This window comes from Marmota monax, unplaced genomic scaffold (assembly GCF_021218885.2).
Source record: "Marmota monax isolate L192 unplaced genomic scaffold, Marmota_monax_Labrador192_F-V1.1 WCK01_AAM20220418_F8-fsc00030, whole genome shotgun sequence".
NCBI lineage: Eukaryota > Metazoa > Chordata > Mammalia > Rodentia > Sciuridae > Marmota > Marmota monax.
This window is the reverse complement of record NW_026691988.1, coordinates 9,343,759-9,362,369: the sequence shown is the minus strand read 5'-3', so window position 1 is coordinate 9,362,369 and position 18,611 is coordinate 9,343,759.

Below are 18,611 nucleotides of genomic sequence, written 5' to 3'. Positions count from 1 at the left end.
ATGCCTTTTGCTTATCTCTATGACTCTCTCTCCTAGTAGCATGCAAACCCCAACAGAGAATAGATGCTACTTTGCTAGTAGCCTCACCCCTCACAGTGAATAGCAGATTAGGAGCCAAATAAGTGTATGTTTAAATGAGCTGGCTGTAGTGATTTTGGCATAGCGCATAGGCAGCTCTTTACCAATATATTATTCATTTTCAGACTGAGCAAAGCTCCTCAAAACCAGCTCTGATCTATTGTGAAATGTCCTCTTGAGCCACTTCCCCTTCCATCCCGTGAACACACATATACACATACTGCAGGCAGAATGCTTCTCTGTGGCTTCTAGGCAGTGACGGGAAATGAAAATACCATATTGCATTAATTCTAAAACACAGATTTTTTTTCACCTTTTGAATTGAAATTAGGAAGTATTTCATAATCAATGACGGTATAATGATTGGTAGTATTTTTTCTTTCAGAATAGTACCTAAAATAATGTCTTACAATTAAGACTATCTTAAATTTTCTGACATGGCGTACTTACAAAAGAAGCTCTACTGGTGGCCAACTGAGACCTACCAGGTTATATAGCAAATTCTGGATACATTCTAAGTGCCCCATTAAAAGCAAACCAGAGAAGAAAGAGACTTTGTTTAAGAGAGTGAGGGCATCAGACCCGAAGGATCAGAGGGTAAGTTCATGATATTGATAGGTATGTGTCTAGCATTTCATCTACTACATCTCTAGCAGATGTTGGTCACTTAATGCATAAAAATCATTGCTAACAGCTTTTGAGTGCTTTAAGTGTGGCCATGCATGATCCCACTAAGTTCTCAGAACAACTATTTTTAGTGGGTTTGATTTTGACTCATTTTCAGATGCATAAAGTGAAGCTGAGAGTAGATAGAGTTGTTCCAAGAGCTAGAGATGGTAAATGGCTGAGCAATGCTGGGTCCCAAAGACCATGCCCTCTTGTTCTCTATGGTGCTTTCTCCCAATGGATATTATTATTATTATTATTATTATTATTATTATTATTATTATGTGTGTGTGTGTGTGTGTGTGTTACCAGGGATTGAACTCAGGGGTGCTTAACCACTGAGCCACATCCCCAACCCTTTTTTTGTATTTTATTTAGAGATAGGATGTCTCTGAGTTGCTAAGGGCCTTGCTAAATTGCTGAGGCTGGCTTTAAACTTGCGATCCTCCTGCCTCAGCCTTCCGAGTTCCTGGGATTACAGGTATGCACCACTGCGCCTGGCTGGATATTGATTACGAAAATGTGAATGGATATTGATTTTGAAAACATAGGATTTCTACTCTTTCTTGAGGACCTTTCTTTTGTTAGCATTGTTGGTTCTCAATTTTCTTTCCAAACTTTGAAATTTCAAACTTCCAAGTGGTTTTCTAACCAAACTTTTGGGCCCCTCTCCATTGATCATTAAATAAGATTTAATATTTACGTGAATATTGCTTACTTGCAAAAACTAGCCTGTTAGGAGAATATTTTCTTTATTTAATAGTTACAGGCAAAAATCACACAAAAATCAAAGGTCTCCTAAGAGCCATTTGTGATTATGATAGTGTGTACTTCACAGTTATTGTGAAGGGTGAAAGTAAAATAAAAATTTTCCTGGGTAGAAAAAAATTCAATCTCCATTTCATAGGATTGTTACCCTTGAGTTCCATGAGAAAAAAATTAACTTCCCTAAGTTTAACTTGCTTGACTGAACTTTTGGGACTGAGACCTATTTCTCTTTTCAATACCACAAGTCTTAAGTATAATCTTAAGAGGTTACTGGAGAAATTTCATTCAGGTACAAAAGATTCTGTTAGACAAGTTCACTTTCTCTTTTTATTCCTTGCAGCGAGGCAGAACTAGAAGTGGTTGAGGGACACTTTGTTAGCCTAGACCACCAGCATCCTCTAGAGGGCCAGTTCAAACACAGTTTGCTGGACCTATCCCTAGAGTTTCTCATTGATTAGGGCTGGGTCCTGAAAATGTGCACTGGAAAAAAAAAAAATCCCAGATACTGTTGGTCCAGTGCCATACTCTGAGACCCACTGGTCCCATTATTAGAAACTCTGGGTTTGAATGCAGGACCCCTCACTTTACTAGCTGTGACTTGAGGGATTTAAATTATCTGGATCTTGATTCTTTATTTGGTAAACTAAACTTTCAACTACCTGCTCTACTAATTGTATAAGACTTTTGTGAGAATGAAATGAAATAAAATATATGAAAATTATTTTAAAGTTTATTAATGTTCTCATTATGTGTAATGTGGTGAAAGAATATATAGGTGTCTGTCAGCCCAGCTAGGAGATAGGACATCCTATCTCTAAATAAAATACAAAAAAAGGGTTGGGGATGTGACCTGCCAAAGGAATTCACAGAATTCAAAGTGGATGTTGCATCCTTCAGTGTACAACACAGAGGTCCCGGGAGTCAGGTCCGAACACATATGGAAGGAGCGTGAATTCTATTTTTCTTCAAACCTACATGTTTTATTTTCCTCCAAACCTGACTTCACAGAACTTGAGTCTGGTTCCCACGTAGACAATGGAAAAAGGAGAACCCACTGTCCCTGCCTACAGTGAGGGCTATTTGAGAAAATGCATTGAAAGAACTAGCACAGTGCCTGGCACACAATAAATATTAGATCTTAATGCCCTTATGAGAACTAAAGCCAATAGGGAGAAAACACAGACCAATTTGGTGGCATAGGCATGTCCTAAACACCATATTCCAGCAAGGCTGGAGTAAGCAAACTGGACTCACTCTCCTCCAAGTTTATCTCCAAATGAGATTCTAATGTCAGTACAAAGCAAATGCATAGAGTCAGTTGCCAGCAACAGGGGCTCTTTCCCATCATCTTCCTTAACGAGTGACCCACACCACTCATTTCTTTGCCACGACCTACCACGTAATCATTATGCAACACTTTCTGGAATTCCCTTGCACTAACAATAGAAAAATGGAAATTACATGGAGATTAGTGCACAGAGCTCTTCATTTTCCCCCTGGATTATGTGACACTTGAATCAAGCCTAAACCAGACAATGCATGACAGTACAGTGATCTCTGCACTAATAAATGCCAGATAAGCTTCAGCAATCTGTTCTGGGTGGTTGGAAGTTCCAGGCTTGCAAAACCCTGTAGTTAATAGAAGCAACAACTGGAGTGCAATTGCTGACCCAGCCGCCGAACCTGATGTCATGTCATGGGGCTGGAATGCAGCCCATGGTGCCACCCCAGACAGGCTTCTCTCTTACACCTGGTTCACTCAGGCTGCATGTCTTTGCACATTACCTGCACTGACACTTGGCCCACTCAACGTGACATCACAAGTGGTATAGCTAGGGAGGGTGCCCTTGACCTTGAAAGCTAGTTTCCATGATAGCAAGTGATTTACAATAAAAATGGGAGAGAATTTTCTCAGCTTTGGTCTTTCCGTTCTTCCCTGGGTGTATGCAGACTGGGTGGGTCACAGGACAAGTGGGGAAGGGTGAGTGAGATGGTCCAATGATATATGACAGTATTAGTTTTCTCTACTTGACTTCTCTTGCAAGCAAATATAAATGTAGATTTTTATGTGACTTTCTAATGTCTGATTCTTTTCCTAATTTTTAAATTAGGGCTGAGATACTCCCAATTTTTTTTTTTCCTGATGGAAAAGGTTCCATTGAGCGCAGAGCAATGCATTGTTTAGACAACTCTTTTCCTCCAACTCAACATAAACTGACTTCTCTTCCCTTTGTTCTGTTTCCAAATCACCCTTAATTACCTCTGATTCTGAGGGATTCTTCTCATATTCTTCAGTGGGTTCAGACTCTGGAGAGCTGACTGCTTTTCCAAGTAAGTTACTACCAGCTTCTCTGGTGACTCCAGACTTATGATCTTCTGGTTTCTTCCACTTGGATGCGCTGTTTTTGCTGCTCTCTGTCCTCCTCCCCAGGAGGCCACACTATGTGCCTGGTAAACTCAGATCTGCTGTACTTTCTTGATGGCAAAATCTGAAATCTCCCTCTGCATTAGTTCATTTTCTGTTGCTATTAACATAGTATCACCAACTGTTAGGTTTTATAGAAGAGATTTATATTGGATTAGTGTTCTGGCCCAACTTTGAGTGGCCTCCTATGGTAATGACCTTTTGGCATGGCCTTGAGATTATCTCATGGCAAAGACCAGGAGAGCATGTGTGAAGCTATCCTCTGGTCTCTCTTCCTCTTAAAAAGTCACCAGTATTCAATCATGAAATGCCATAGTTTGGATCTTAAGTTTCCCCTAATAGCCCATGTGTGGAAGGCTTGACTCTGTTGGGAGACTATGTAACCTTAAGGAGGTAGAGACTAGTGGGAGGAAGTCAAGTCACTAGGGATGTGTCCTTGAAAGGAATATTGGGGCCCTTACCCATTCTTTTCTCTCCTTTTGCTTTCTGGCAGCCATACTGAACAAGCCTCCCTCTCCACACACTCCCACCATGGAGTACTTGCGGTCAAGAGCCCAAAACAATGAGGCCAAGAGACCATGAGTTGAGACCACAGCTGAAACTGTGAGCCAAATAAACCTTTTCCATTATTAAGTTTATTGCCTCAGGTATTTCACCACAGTAACAGAAATATGACTAAGACATGGGGCTCCACCCTGATGACCTTATCTAATCCTAATCATCTCCCAAAGGCTTTACTTATAAACAACATAGTTGGATTAAGTTTCCATTCCTCTTTGTGTTTACAATAGGGATAAAATCCCAACATGAGTTCCAGGAAGGATAAACCATATTTAAAACTTCATCATGTTTCATTTCCACCTCCTTTCTTTAATTCTACTTTGGCTTTCTTCTTTATTAAGACCAGTAACTCATGATCTCTCTCAAATCAGACCACTCAATTGCCTGGATTTTGTTTCTTTTCTTCTACATCAATATGAATTCTTCAGTGAGTCATTTCTCTTCTGTACCATTCTATAATCCCCTTCTGTGATATGTCTCAAATTTATCTTCCCTTTCTATTCCTGCTGGCCCTCCTGGACACTTGCCAGGGTCACCTACTGATCTCTCCATCTTCCAATCTTCTTGGTCTAATCCATACTGGTTACAACTTCCAGGACAGTCATCTTGATTTTAAGGCTCCAGGAAATCTTGTCCAACTCTTACCTCCAAATCCCTTTCACTTTTACTTCCAAGTTTTCCTTTTCTTTTTCATTGAAATGTTCTTTCTCATCTCTATTTGAAAAATACCATCTGTTCTTTCTAAAGTCCATCTCAAAGAACACCTTCAGATTCTTTCTACTTTACCTGATCCCTTCTCAGTATTATACGACCATGCTAGCTAAACTGATTTATATATTTGTCTTACCTTCCCTGCAATGTGATCCAGTATAAGGCATATGGACTTTGGATTTAGAAAGAAATCTTAGTTAACTCCCTTGTATTTCCCAGTTATGAGAACCTGGACAAGTCACTCCACTTTGCCAAGACTTTGAGTTTTCTCCTCTGTATAAAGGAGATGATATTATCTGCCTCTTGAGATGATTATGAGGATTGAGTGAGATAAAATTACTGCCTTGAAGTATAAGAACAAGTCAAATTCATTTTATATCCCTTAGACTGCCAAGTGTTTGGCCTATAGTAAGCCATCAGTAAATATTTATTGAATTCACATACCATACCATGTATCTTTTTTTCCTTAATTAAAGTCAGAGCTCCAGAGAAAACACATTTTTCATTTGCAGTTTATTTCCTACTTAATTCCAGTAAGTTTGAAAGACAATATTATTTATATCATGAGTATATGGTTAACAGATCACTTTAATGCTAATAATTCTCTCTTGTCCATTGAGAAAGACTAGCAGCTATTTTCCTCACTATCTGGGCTAGTGTTAGGCTAGCTTATAAAGAAAGGGGAATGTATTTGGCTCATAATTCTGGGGTCTAGAATGTCCAAAATATTTCACTGGTATCTGATGGCCTCCACCTGGCTGTGTCACATCATATGGTGGGAGCTTGAATGCATGAGAGAGAACACATAGTGGGAGAGAAAACAAGAGACCAGGGAGGGTCCAGGCTTGCTTTTTTGTAACAATTCATTCTCCCAGGAACTAACCCACTTCATGAGACCTACGTGGAATTCCTTCACAAAGGTAATCATGACCCAAGCACTTCCCATTGAGTCCCACTTATTGATGGTCCCACAACCTTTCAATACCATTTTATTAGGGATCAAGTTTCCAACATGAGAACATTGAGGGGACAAAAAAATATCCAGACCAGAACACTGGTGATACTATAGAATTACTGACTAAGAAAGTGTTTCTTTTTGGAAAGCAAAGCTTCAAGTGGATGTCTTTGTTAAAGATGTCATGAGGTAGTAAGTCATTGAACTTGGAATCGTGCAGAGGACTGGATTCAAGTCTGAGCTCCACTACCTACTAGCTGTGGAGCCTCATGCAAGTTACTGGGGCCTATTTACATTTAAAAGGTGATCACAGGGACTGGGGTTGTGGCTCAGAAGAAGAGCATTTGCCTAGCATGTGTGAGGCACTGGGTTCGATCCTCAGCACCACATCAAAATAAAAGTATTGTGTCCACCTACAACTAAAAAAAAAAAAAAAAAAGGTGATGAGAGTATACACATCAAAGGTCACTGTGAGATTGAATGACATGACATTGACACATCCAGCAGAGTCCATGGCATGTGCAGAAACAGTAATTAACAAACATTAGTTGGAGTATCAAAGGGTATAGAGGAATTTCTCATAAAATACCTCATTCACTTTATAGACATATAACAGTATTCATTGTGAGCACATTCTCTGCCTAGAAACCTGTGTGGTAGTTTTTATGTGTCACCTTGTTTAGACTGATGCCCGAATATGAGGCCAACATTGTCTTGTGTTGCTACAGAGGTATCTCTTTAGCTATGACTGGCATTTAAATCAGTGGCTTTTGAATAACGCAGATTACCCTGTATAATGCGAGTCAGCCTCATCCTAAAGGTCCCCTGAAGAAGGTCAATTCTTCCTCCAGACTGCCTTCAGACTGGAGTTGCAACTCCAACTCTTTTCCTAGTCTCTTTTCTAGATTTTTGGTGTGCTCTGAAGATTTTGACTTACTAACATCACAATTTCATGAGCCAATATATATATATGTATGTATCTTCCTTAAACTTAGAGAGTGAGCGCCCATTGCTTCTGTCTCTCTGGAGAACCTTAATGCAGGCTACCTTGCTGACTAGGTTGTTACTGAATGCCAAGGATTCTATTTAATTCCCCCTTACATCCTCAGTATTTAGTACAATGCCAGACCCATAGTAAACACTCATGCTTAGGGAACTGAAGAATAGTTCTCACGTTCACTAAAGTATCCTCTTTAAAGAGATTTAAAAAAAAAAAGGTGCTTACATGTATGGTGAGGTTAATTCCTTCCTCTATCTAGCTGTTCATCCAACATTAGAGGGGAAGCTTATTCCATGTTGCTGTGCATCAATGAGGCATGCAGAAAAGGTACAAAGTGTCAGTTTTTAAATAGAGGGTGGGGCGGGGGAGTGGGAGTAGATGGGTAGATGCAGAAACAGAGGATAAATTTGGACCCTGGGAACCAGTTTGTCCAGGTGAGGCAGCATGAGAACCTGACATCAGGCAGGGGCAGCTGGGAGGAAGAGGAAGGGATGATTCAAGAGAGTTAGCGAGATTTAGCAGGTGGAAAGAATGGGAGATGAGAAGTAGAGAGCAAGGTGTTTCTGTGACTCCCTAATTTCTGGCTGAGGCATCGGGAACATGGAGAAAGGTCAGAGTTTCTCACCATCTTATCTGATCCTAAAATTCCTCAGCATCATAAAACACAGCTCTCTCATTTTCAGGATGCAGGACCTGAGGTTGAAGGAAAGTAGATCTTGTGCCCCATAGCTCGTAAATCTGGAGCCCGAAGAGCTAGTGTCAGAGCCCAGGCCTATGTGGTTGGGCTCACTGACCTCACTCTGATCCCTGCCCTTCTCCCTGGGTGAGAGGAGGATGGGAAGCAGCCCAAAGAGCCTGGAGAGATTTTTTTTTTTTTTTTTTTTTTTTTTTTGGTGTAGTTTCACTCTCTGGAGCTGTCAGCCCGTCACCCTCTGAATGGACAGCTGCACTTCAGTGACCCAGGAGTAACCCACTTCCTTTCCCACTAACTACAAGAGCCTGGCTAAGTTGTTGTGTTGTCAGGGTGCCTGACCCAAGTAGGAAAGGGAGGACACCTATCTGGTGAAGGGGAAGAAGAATGTTAATGGGAGAAAGCAAAAGTGCACTTTCTTCAGAAGACTGAAATAATTCTATATTACTTTTTTCCTCAGAAGTGCCTTAGACTCGTGTGGGAACTAATGTTTCCTTTCCAGTAAATGACAGCCCTTGACTTGTTGCCCTTTATAATCTGCCTACCCATCCTTACCCTCCTTCCTGCTTGCTCTGCTGTCCACAGTTGCCAAACCAGGAGCCATGAATCAAGGAATGCAGAAATAGCCTGAGCCTTCTTTCTGGCCTGGTGGGCATTGAGCTGGTAGGGAGAGGGTTGGCCCCTCTATCCTGAGACAGGAGGCAGGAACTCAAAGCTTATATTTGGCCTCCCATGTCATTTTCCAAGTCCTCCTATACCCTCTTCTTAGGTCTCTGGCCTTTGTACTCTCAAGATAGCCCCTAAGTTGGGGTAGACTGCAGACCACTAGTCTGTCTTCCAGGGCACTGGTCACATGGGTGAACCTTTACCTTAGTTTTGGTGTCTGAATTCTTCATGACATTGAGGCCCTCCAAGCACAGAGGCAGAGCATTATTTTCTTAACACTTTTCCACACTCTCCGCCCTACAGGACTGCCAGGTAAGTTAAGTGGAATTTAGAACTCTGTAAGGCAGAGTATACGCTCATGAAAGGTTAGTTGTTTTTACTAGTGCGTAACTTTCAAGCCTGACTACCCTGAAATGCCTGGAGGTTTGTTTCAGTGGGATGCCTGGAGTTTTGGGACATCTTCAAATTGTGGCCATGGGTAGCTTCTGCATTCCAGCATGAGTTGGGTACAAGGGACTGAATCTGGAGGTCGACTGGGCCCTGATCCAGCACCTGGCCCATTCCAGTTGGAGGATGAGTCTAATGCCATGTCTCAGTCCCCACCTCCACACCCAGAGTGTTCAGCTGTGAGTTGACAATCATGACTTCCTGAATCCCAAGGGACAGTAATCAGATCCATCCCAGATGGCTAGGCAGCTGGATGCTATTTTTACATGAAATTACTGCAAAGCCTGTGACCCACAGAACTACCATTTTCATGAAGACTGGCTGAGCCCTGCTAACTTTGCAAATTTAGATCATCCTCAGCCATTTTATCCAGTGAATGCTCTCCATACTATATTATTATTATTATTATTATTATTATTATTATTATTATTAGGCAGCATTAGGGATTGAGCCTAAGAGCATTTTACCACTGAGCCACATCCCCAGCCATTTTTAATTTTTTTTTTTCAAATTTTGAGACAGGGTCTCACTAAGTTGCTGAGGCTGGCTTTAAACTTGGAATCCTCCTGCTTTGACCTTCCAGTTATTGGGATAACAGGTGTTTGCCACAGAATGCTACATTATTTTGAGTCCAAATTCATGGTTTACTTTCCATCGTTATGAATGGGAAAGGATAAAGGAAAAATTAGCTATTGTCTTCCACCATCAGATTATTTGTTGTGTACTAGCATTCCTGGACAGGAAATAGTTTGGAGAGGATAAAACAACCTCTTAATCCACATTCTTTTGCAATTCTTTTTTAAATTTAAAACCAATGATATAATTGAACTTCAATATTCTATTGCTTAATTGCTTGCTTACAACTGCAGTCTTTGAGTTATTCATTTCACCTTGGGTTTCCTGTATGGACAGCTGAGAGCTGCCACCATGCACATAAAATTTTCCACTATTGTGGAAGGTCGTGGTGCTGCCTGATAGCCTAGGTTAAGCCCCAATCTATTTGTGTTGTCCAGAACTCTCTGCTCTCCGCTTAGCAGAATGTTTGCCATCAGCTGGGTGGTGAATTCCATGAGGTCAGAGGCTGTGGCTGCTCTGCCCACTGCTCTGTCCCCAGCACTGACTCAGAGCCTGGCACCTAGACACTACAGAATAAATATTTATGGAGTGAATGCCTTGAGACTGAGAATTGACCACGGAGTTGTGTTCTTTGTCCTCTTCTACAACAAAGGATTCCCAAAGGTCAGGAGTGAGAAGATGAAGATAGGATCCAAGCAGAATAAACAGAGGCGTGACATAATCGCCCTGACTCTGTGCATCTGCAATCAGGGCTATTCCCAGATCTCAGATCCTCATCAGAGAATCTTTCCCTCAGCTTTAAAAACACAAAAACAAAAACAAAGAACAGTTGAGAACCCTGTGCAGTTACCAGGTAGAATGTGGGGCATTGGGGGACTTTGGGGTTTAAAAGGAAAAGTCTACATATCCTCTTCCCTGTGGAAATAATGATTATAATAATAATAAAAAGACTAAACTGTAAGAAGCACTAACAGTGAGGCTTGTACTTTATTATTTTATTAATTCTCAGAGCGAGGCTATGAGGTAGATATTACAATCGTGCTCATTTGTGGAGAAAAACATGGGAATTTAGAAGAATTTAAGTAACTTGTCCAACAAATTGGTAAGTGGAGAAGCTGGGATCCTGCTGCAGATCTGAGTCCAGACTGTCACCAGCAGTCCTTGTGTAGCTGGTCGGATGTGTAAGAACAGGTCCATTCATCTTTGTTTAACTCAGGGCACTTGGCCCAAGGTCATGCCTGCCATGCAGTGACAATAACTATTTGTTGGTTCAAAGAGAGAGATAGTCCAAAGCCCCAGGATGGGGTCATTTTACCAGAAAACAGGGCTGCATGAAAGGAAATTCCAAAGCTGAGAAAGAGCAGAGGGGCACAAGTGGTCTCAGATACTTCGAAAGAAAGAATCTATCATTTAATACGTTTGGGATTCATAGCATCAAGTTAAAAAAGTATTTTAAAGTGGTTACAAGAATGATAAATCATAGGAAATAGCTGGACGGTCCAGTCAGAGTGAATTCTTACAATAGTGTGTGAGGAGATGGTTTCCCCAGCAAAAAAAAAAACCAAAAAACAAAAAACCACAAGACACAATTTTCATAACTTTGGGGGGGCATTGGCACCCCGGTCTTCTATCTTGCTGTTTCTGCAGTTTCTACTGGACAAGGCTGTCAGATGAGCTTCCCATGGCTTTCTTCTCTATTGTCTTGTTCCATAGCCTTTGAGTGGTACATCTAGATCCTTCTCAGAATGCCATCTCATCTTCTTCCCTGATATTTAAAGAAAACTGAAGGAAGTGAAATTTTCAAAGAGAAAATGAGTAAAGCACTTTTCAAACAAAACATGAAGTTCACTTCCAATGAAGTGAGGATTAGCTCTTTCTTAGCTCCTTTAAATCCCACACGCAGGACTGTATCTTGCTATTGGTTTATATTTACTGTATATACTTATTCCTCAGATGCATGCGTGAATGAATGTCCTCTGGATATTCCTTTTGAGATTAGTAAGTGTAGCTTGTTGTGATGATATACTCATCCCCAGTGATCCAAAGAAAGGCCTTGGTTTCAATCCTAGCTTGCATGGTTGGGGGTATGTAGCAAAGAGTCTTACAATCATAGTTACAAATGATTAAATGGGTCTTGAAGGGAGAGTATGATGAGTTTTCAAGGAAAAAAAAAAACACTGTCAATAACTTCTTGATAAAAAGTGTGCTAAGTAGCATTTACTTAAGGGATAATGAATTAATAGTCTTCCATATACATCATGATAACCTGGCCGTGCCTCAGGTTGAATAGACTCCAAAATATTGTATTTTCCCAAAGAAGCCCTTACTTCTATGTCTTCATTTTTCTGTTAACCAGCTCCATTCCCTAATCACTGGGCTTTAGAATGCCACCACCTGTGAGCTAATCTTGACAAATTTATTTAGTTTCCACAACCTATTGAATTTTTTTCTTTACCATTTCTCTCTGACCACCTAAACCTTCCTTTCCCTTCCTCTAGCCCAACTCTCTAGATCAGACCTGGTGTTCTCAGCCTCTAATATCTTCTCAGTATTCAACTTGTCTCCTGGCCTAAACTTCTCTTCTATCAGCTGTTAAAGACTGAATTGTGCCTCTTCTCTTCCCAGTTCATACATTAAAGTCCTCACCCCAATGTGACTATAGTTGGAGATAGGGCCTGTGGGGAAGTAAGCAAGGGTCAATAGAAAAGGAAGGGACATCAGAGAATACTCTTTCTTTGCTCACATACTAAGAGGCCCCATGAGGACAGTGATAAAAAAAGAGTTCTGCAAACCAGGAAGAGAGGCCTCACCAGAAACCCAATTTTCCAGCATCTTGATCTCGATGCCTAACCTCGAGAACCATGAGAAATTATATCTTAGTTGTTCAAGTCACCCTGTCTGTTGTTCTAAGTCAGTGCCTACAGGCCATCCTGCACAGTATTTCCAGGGTTAGATGCATGAGAAACTAAACGGATTCCAAGCTTTAAAAAAATATTCCTGGCTCCCCATATCCTCAATGACTTCCCAGTCCAGACTTTTTGGCTTGGAATCTGAGGCCAACCTCCATGGCCCCTTCTTAGCTGCCTGCCCGGCCTATAGTCCTTTACGTTGTTTTAGGCAAATGTTCTGCTCCAGGGATCTCACTGTCCTCCAGACAGACTTGGCATTTTCTGAAGCCACAGAGAAGCGTGAAGCCTTTGGGGAAATGCCCACAGTTGCCATGGCTAGCAGATGAGTCACCCAGCAGGGGTGACAGGATGTGAGAGCCAGGAGGCACTTTGCAGACATGGGTGCTTCCTCCCTTTCTTCCTTGTCAACAGAGCTCTGAGTTTGGGGAGAGCACACATGCCTGGATTCAGAGTGAACAGCAACATTTAAGTTAGGCACCAGCAAACTTTCTTTGTAAAGTGTTGGGTGAAGGTGAACATGTTGGACTTTGTAGGCAATATGGTCTCTGTCACACCTCTGCCATTATAGCATGAAAGCAGCCATAGGCAACATATAAACACAAGCATGACTGTGTTCCAATAAAACTTCATTCACTAAAATAGTCATTGATTAGATATGGCCTGTGGAGAATAGTGTGACCACCCCTGAACTGCCAGGCCCATAGCACTGACATTTATTGATCTTCTGAACCAAGTCTAGAAAAACTCTGACATTTCTAATTATGTGAGAGGTAGAAAACTACATTTTGAAGCATCCACTATTCAAAACATAGGCCTTAAACCATAAGAACTGGCATTACCTGGGAGCTTCTTAGAAATGCAAAGTTTCAGGCCCCACCTCCTACCTTCTAAATCAAAACTTGCATTTTAATAAGAAGCTCTGGTGACTGGAAGGTGCACCAGACGTTGAGAAGCACTGGTTGAAGCCACTGTGATGAATTGGTCTGTGGCTCATAGCTGAAGTGTCCCTAACAGGTAAGAACAGCCCGGAACATTCTTTCTGCTTTGCTAAGGACTTTGTTTCATCCTGAAGGACATTAGGTGTTTCAAGTGGGAGTGAAATGATAGATGTTTGGGGCATACATCTCACCTCTCCTGTGAAACAGACGGCTCCTAAAAGTCAGAGTAAATACCAAAGAAATCCTCAGGTATTGATGGAACTTTCCAAGGCCAAGTAGATTTTCCACCGTCACACTACCAGATGGAGTTTCAAAGGAGTTGTCTCTGTAAGAACTGCGCTCCTGCCCAGGCTGCAGGAGACTTCTCTACTTCTGGCATATTCATGGAGCTTACAGTGGTTGCTAGGCTGTGACTCCAGCACCACAATTTGGAATCGGCAACTGAAAATCTTTAATTTTAGTTCCATTTAAGATTGTCATCATCTAGCTTGGTTCCTTTATTTTCACTTCTCTCATAAGCTAGTTGATTATAAACAATTACATTTTGGGATTTTTAAATCCTTTCCACCAACCTTGCAAAATGCTTTGCATGTGGCATATTCCTGATGAATATAAAATCAATTTTTAAAAATTTGAGCTATCACGTATTTCTTTTTCTTTCTTTTTCTTATTCTGTTTTGTAACAGGGATTGAACCAAAGAGTGTTTAACCTCTGGGTCACATCCCCAGACCTTTGTATTTTTTGAGACAAGCTCTCACTAGGTTTCTTACAGTCTCATTAATTTACTGAGGCTGGCCTTGTACTTGTAATCCTTTGTCTCAGCCTCCCAAGGCCCTGGGATTACAGGTGAGTGTCACCACACCCAGCATGTATTTATTTTCTAACATCCTCAAATAATACTTAATTAGGATAAGCATCTTGAACATGAATATTGCTTACCAGCTGAGTTAAAAATTATATTCTTTGTGTTTACATTCTAACCAGGAATGGTTTTATAAAGAATAAGGTACAAACATTTGCTCATTTATCACGTCACCACATCCTCCTGTGGTTCATTTATGAAGAGCTAAAACCCAAACAAGCGCCACCTCTGCACTGTCATCCAGAGTGTTTGTTTGTGTTCACACTTAGATTGAGCACGTCACTAGCCTCTGTAAAATTCACTCAGTCCATAGGAGCCCCTGGAAGTGGGTAGATTGTTACTCTCGTGATGCAGAAACCAAGGCTCAGGGCATTGACGTTAACTTGCCCAAGATCACGCAGCTGGCAGCTGGTGGTGACAGGAGGGGAGCAGGACCTCACATCCAGGCAGCCAGGCCCCTGAACCCCTCAGCAGCATCTTCATATACCCAGCTTTGGTCTATCAACGGCCTTCTAAATTTTCATCTGCAGGCATAAACAACTAGGATTTTCATGGAACAAATAATTTAGGTTAAGCCCAAATATTGAAAACACAGTGTTAGAAGCCACTCATTCCATGGTCAAGTCCAGTGAGTAACAATTTCTATATTTATAGCTCTTTGCCAGTAGAAGTTAATGATTTAATCTATCATTACTAATACTAGGGAAATACCTTTGAAGTCAAATGAGGTTTTACATTTTCTTTTTCTTAGCATTGTAGTTTTTCAGGATCTGCAGTAAAGACTGTTGAAGGAATACCTGTAATTATGATCTTATTGATCTAACTACATTTTAGAGGCTTTATTAGAAAGACAATATCCATACAGTTCAGTTAAATAGAGCATAAAGCAATACTTCAATGACTCTGGGGAACATAGATAGCCATAGGGGATTACTGAAGCCTACAAGTGGGTAGTTTGTCTTTGGATAATTCTGGTCATTGGTCGAAATTCATATGAGTTCAACTCTTATTTCCCCTTAGATTCCAACCATGACTGTCATATTCTGAATCAGTGAGACGTCAGGAACCTCACAGATCACCATGTATCTATCTCTAGAGAGGATCTTCACATAAAGAGAACAATTATGATAGCTTGGATTGAGGAAAGAGTGATAGAGATGAACAGAATTAGATCTGAGATCTATTTTGAAGGTCTAATCTGCAAGACTTCATTACAGAGTATATTTCAAGAAGGATAATGCCAAGTTCCCTGGCTTGAACACCCGGGTGGTTGGAGATAAAAGGAATTTCTGGAAGAAAAGACTGTGACAATAGGAAAACCAAAGGAGGAGAGCCCCACATGATGTCACAAGTGAAAAGCATCATACCACCAATTGGTGTACACATACAGCACTGGAAAACACTTCATTCCAAAAAGAATATGCACCAATAATTAGTGGCACATAACCACTGCCTCCTGAAAGACAGTATCTCTTTACTAAAATCTGAAATTTCTGTTGGAAACTACTTGAATTAGGGCCGTGAATATTTCTCTACACACTTTCCTAATGTAATTCACCGCCATTTAAAATAATTAATGCCTTCTGGCTTTAGATAGGGGAAAAAAATCTCTAGGAACAATTATGTAATTCCAGAACATACACAAGCTAGTCCTTTGGTGTCAACTTGGTCAGTAAAAAGTCATAGTTATAATATGTTGGGGAAGAGAGACCCTTCATTAGATTTACTGTTCTAGACCCCTGCAGTTGTCTCTTTGATTAAACTCTTCTGTCTACTTTTGCCCCGTTATGCATTGTTTACATGAATGTCAAAGTGGAATATGCCACTCCATTGTTGAAATCCTCCCAAAGGCTTCCTGTTGACCTTGGAATAAAAACCCAAACGCCGGCAAGATCTGGCTTTTCTCCAGCCTCACCAAGACCTCTCCCTGCACGTTAGCTATGCTGACCTTCTGATGTCCCTCCAATGTGCCAAGTTCTTTTCTATTTTGCAAAATATTAAAGTCCTATATCTAAAAGTAACCTCTTGCAGTCAGCTCAAGTGACATTTGACATATCCTTCTTCAATGTTATTTTTCAATGCAGAGCACATTTTGTAAGGACTTTTACATATATAATCTCATCTAACCTTTGAAGCAGGTAGCGTTATCTCTATTTTAGTTCCTGCAGTCATCAGTAGACTATTGGCTCTTGGCTCCAAACTAAGCCATTTATACTGGAGTTTTGTGATATTGGGCTGGTACTCTGAAAACCTTGGTTTGCCTTGTTGACTTCCTGTTGAATTCTGCTCAAGGAAACCCTGCAGAGAGGATGGAAGGCAGGAGGAGGGAAGGACTCCATCCTCCTCATTTGCATGCTAAGCTTGGCAGAGACAGCAGCCCTTCACCAGGCAACAAGCCTAGGTTCATTCCAGCTTCCAGCCTCATTCCACTTAGCCAAACCAGCCTACTGCACAGCTCAGGAGGTCAGCAGCAGCCTCCTATTCAGGGGTCCAAAATATCACTGTGATTCTTTAAAGTTGTCTTATTCACTTGAACATCAAGTCATATCTTAGCAACTTTTCAATATGTATTAAGCTGGTATCTCATCCAATGATTTAAATGGGAATTAACTTTTTTTACTGTGGGTTTATTATGTAAATAAGTACTGCCTGTGCAGAGATGGGATCTGCATTGTCCCTGTGCTTGTCACGTGACTATGATCTGCCAGCAAATTGGAGTCAGCCTGCCTCTTCCACTTCTAGCTGAGGGGTGGAGGTAGGCTCAAAAATCTCCTACCACTTTTCTCTATTGAAACTACCGAATGACCTTATCTGCACAGCACACAGGTATGCCAAGGGCACTGAAGTAGCATGGCAGTGTTAGCTACAAGGTACTCATTTAGACAATCCCAGATGAACTTCCAATACATGGAGTTAAGGTGGAGATTTAAGAAAGAATCATGGATATTTGAAAATATATCCTTAGGCCTCTAGGGGCCTATGAGCCCCAATTTTATTTATTGGATGTTTATATAGCTCTTTTCTTTTCTCTTCTTTTTCTTCTTTCTTTCTGTCTTTGTAGTAATGGGGTTGGATTCCATGGCCTCTTGCTTGCTAGGCAAGTGCTCTACTACTGACCTACATCCCCTACCCCAAGGTTAGCACTTTTCTAAGCCCAACACAATCCTTAGCTTAATTCTCATGACAAGGTTATGTGGTAGGTCCCACTAGTAGCCACATTGTCAGAGAGGAGAAAACCAAGGCTCAGTGAGGTTAAGTAACTTGTCTAAGGCCATGTTGCTACGTGTGGTGGAATTTTGACTTAACCCTGGAAGGCTGGTTCTCAAGTCCATGCCTACAAGTGCTAGACTATTTCTATGGTTCAGATATAAGGTGTCACCCAAAAACTCTTGTGTTAATGTCCGGTGGTGAAATGCAGATGGAATGTGGCTGGAGGAGATGGGTCACTGGGAGTGTGCCCTGTTAGGATTTATCTTCTCTGCAAGTCCCTTCCCCCCTCTTTCTCTCCCTGCTTCCCCACCATGAGATGAGCAGTTTTCTTCTGACCAGCCCTTCTACAGTGATACCCCTCCTCATCTGGGACCCAGGGTGATGGACTTGGCTGGCCCTGGACTGAACCGCTAAAACTGGGAGCCCAGATAAACTTTTCCTTCTCTAAGTAATTCTTTCCAGGTATTCTAATTACAGCAAGGAAAAGTTGACTAATACAACTATCTACCATTTCAGGATGATGAAGACTTTGAAATGTAATTAAGAATGCACAGTTGCTTAGCTAACAAATGGTAGGAGCTATCTATTGTGGATATCCTTCCATGCAAAGTAGCAGGAGACAAAATAGGGGAGGCAGCATGGTTCACCCATTGTTGAGTTACATCCACTGATTCTGACCAAATTCACACAGGTGTGGTGTACTGGAGCTCAGAACCTCCCAGACATCTTTTTTACATAAATACTTCTTCCTCTGATGGCCTCACCCTTCATCTGCTAAACAAACATTCCCAAATACCTGGGGGAACTTTCTTGAAGCATACCCAGCTAGGGAACAAGTTTCTCCATTTTCATTTGATGTTCACTTCATTTCCACGTGGTTCTTCCCTTTATCACATCTTTCATCTGGGAGGGGTGTCCATCACAGAGGCCACAGTCCTCAGGGACATGATTGTGTTCAGGTTGGTGACAGACTGTCCTTCTGCTGCACGGGGTCAAACTCCAACTGAATTCATGGCTCTTCCTGCTCTAGTGGTGGCCAGAAGGCAAATATCTTGCAATTTTTTCCTCCTTCTTCTCATTTTGTACTTTTTTCGCCTCAAGGTCTTCATGACCTAAACATGTCCTTCTGATTTCTCTGTCTTTTCAT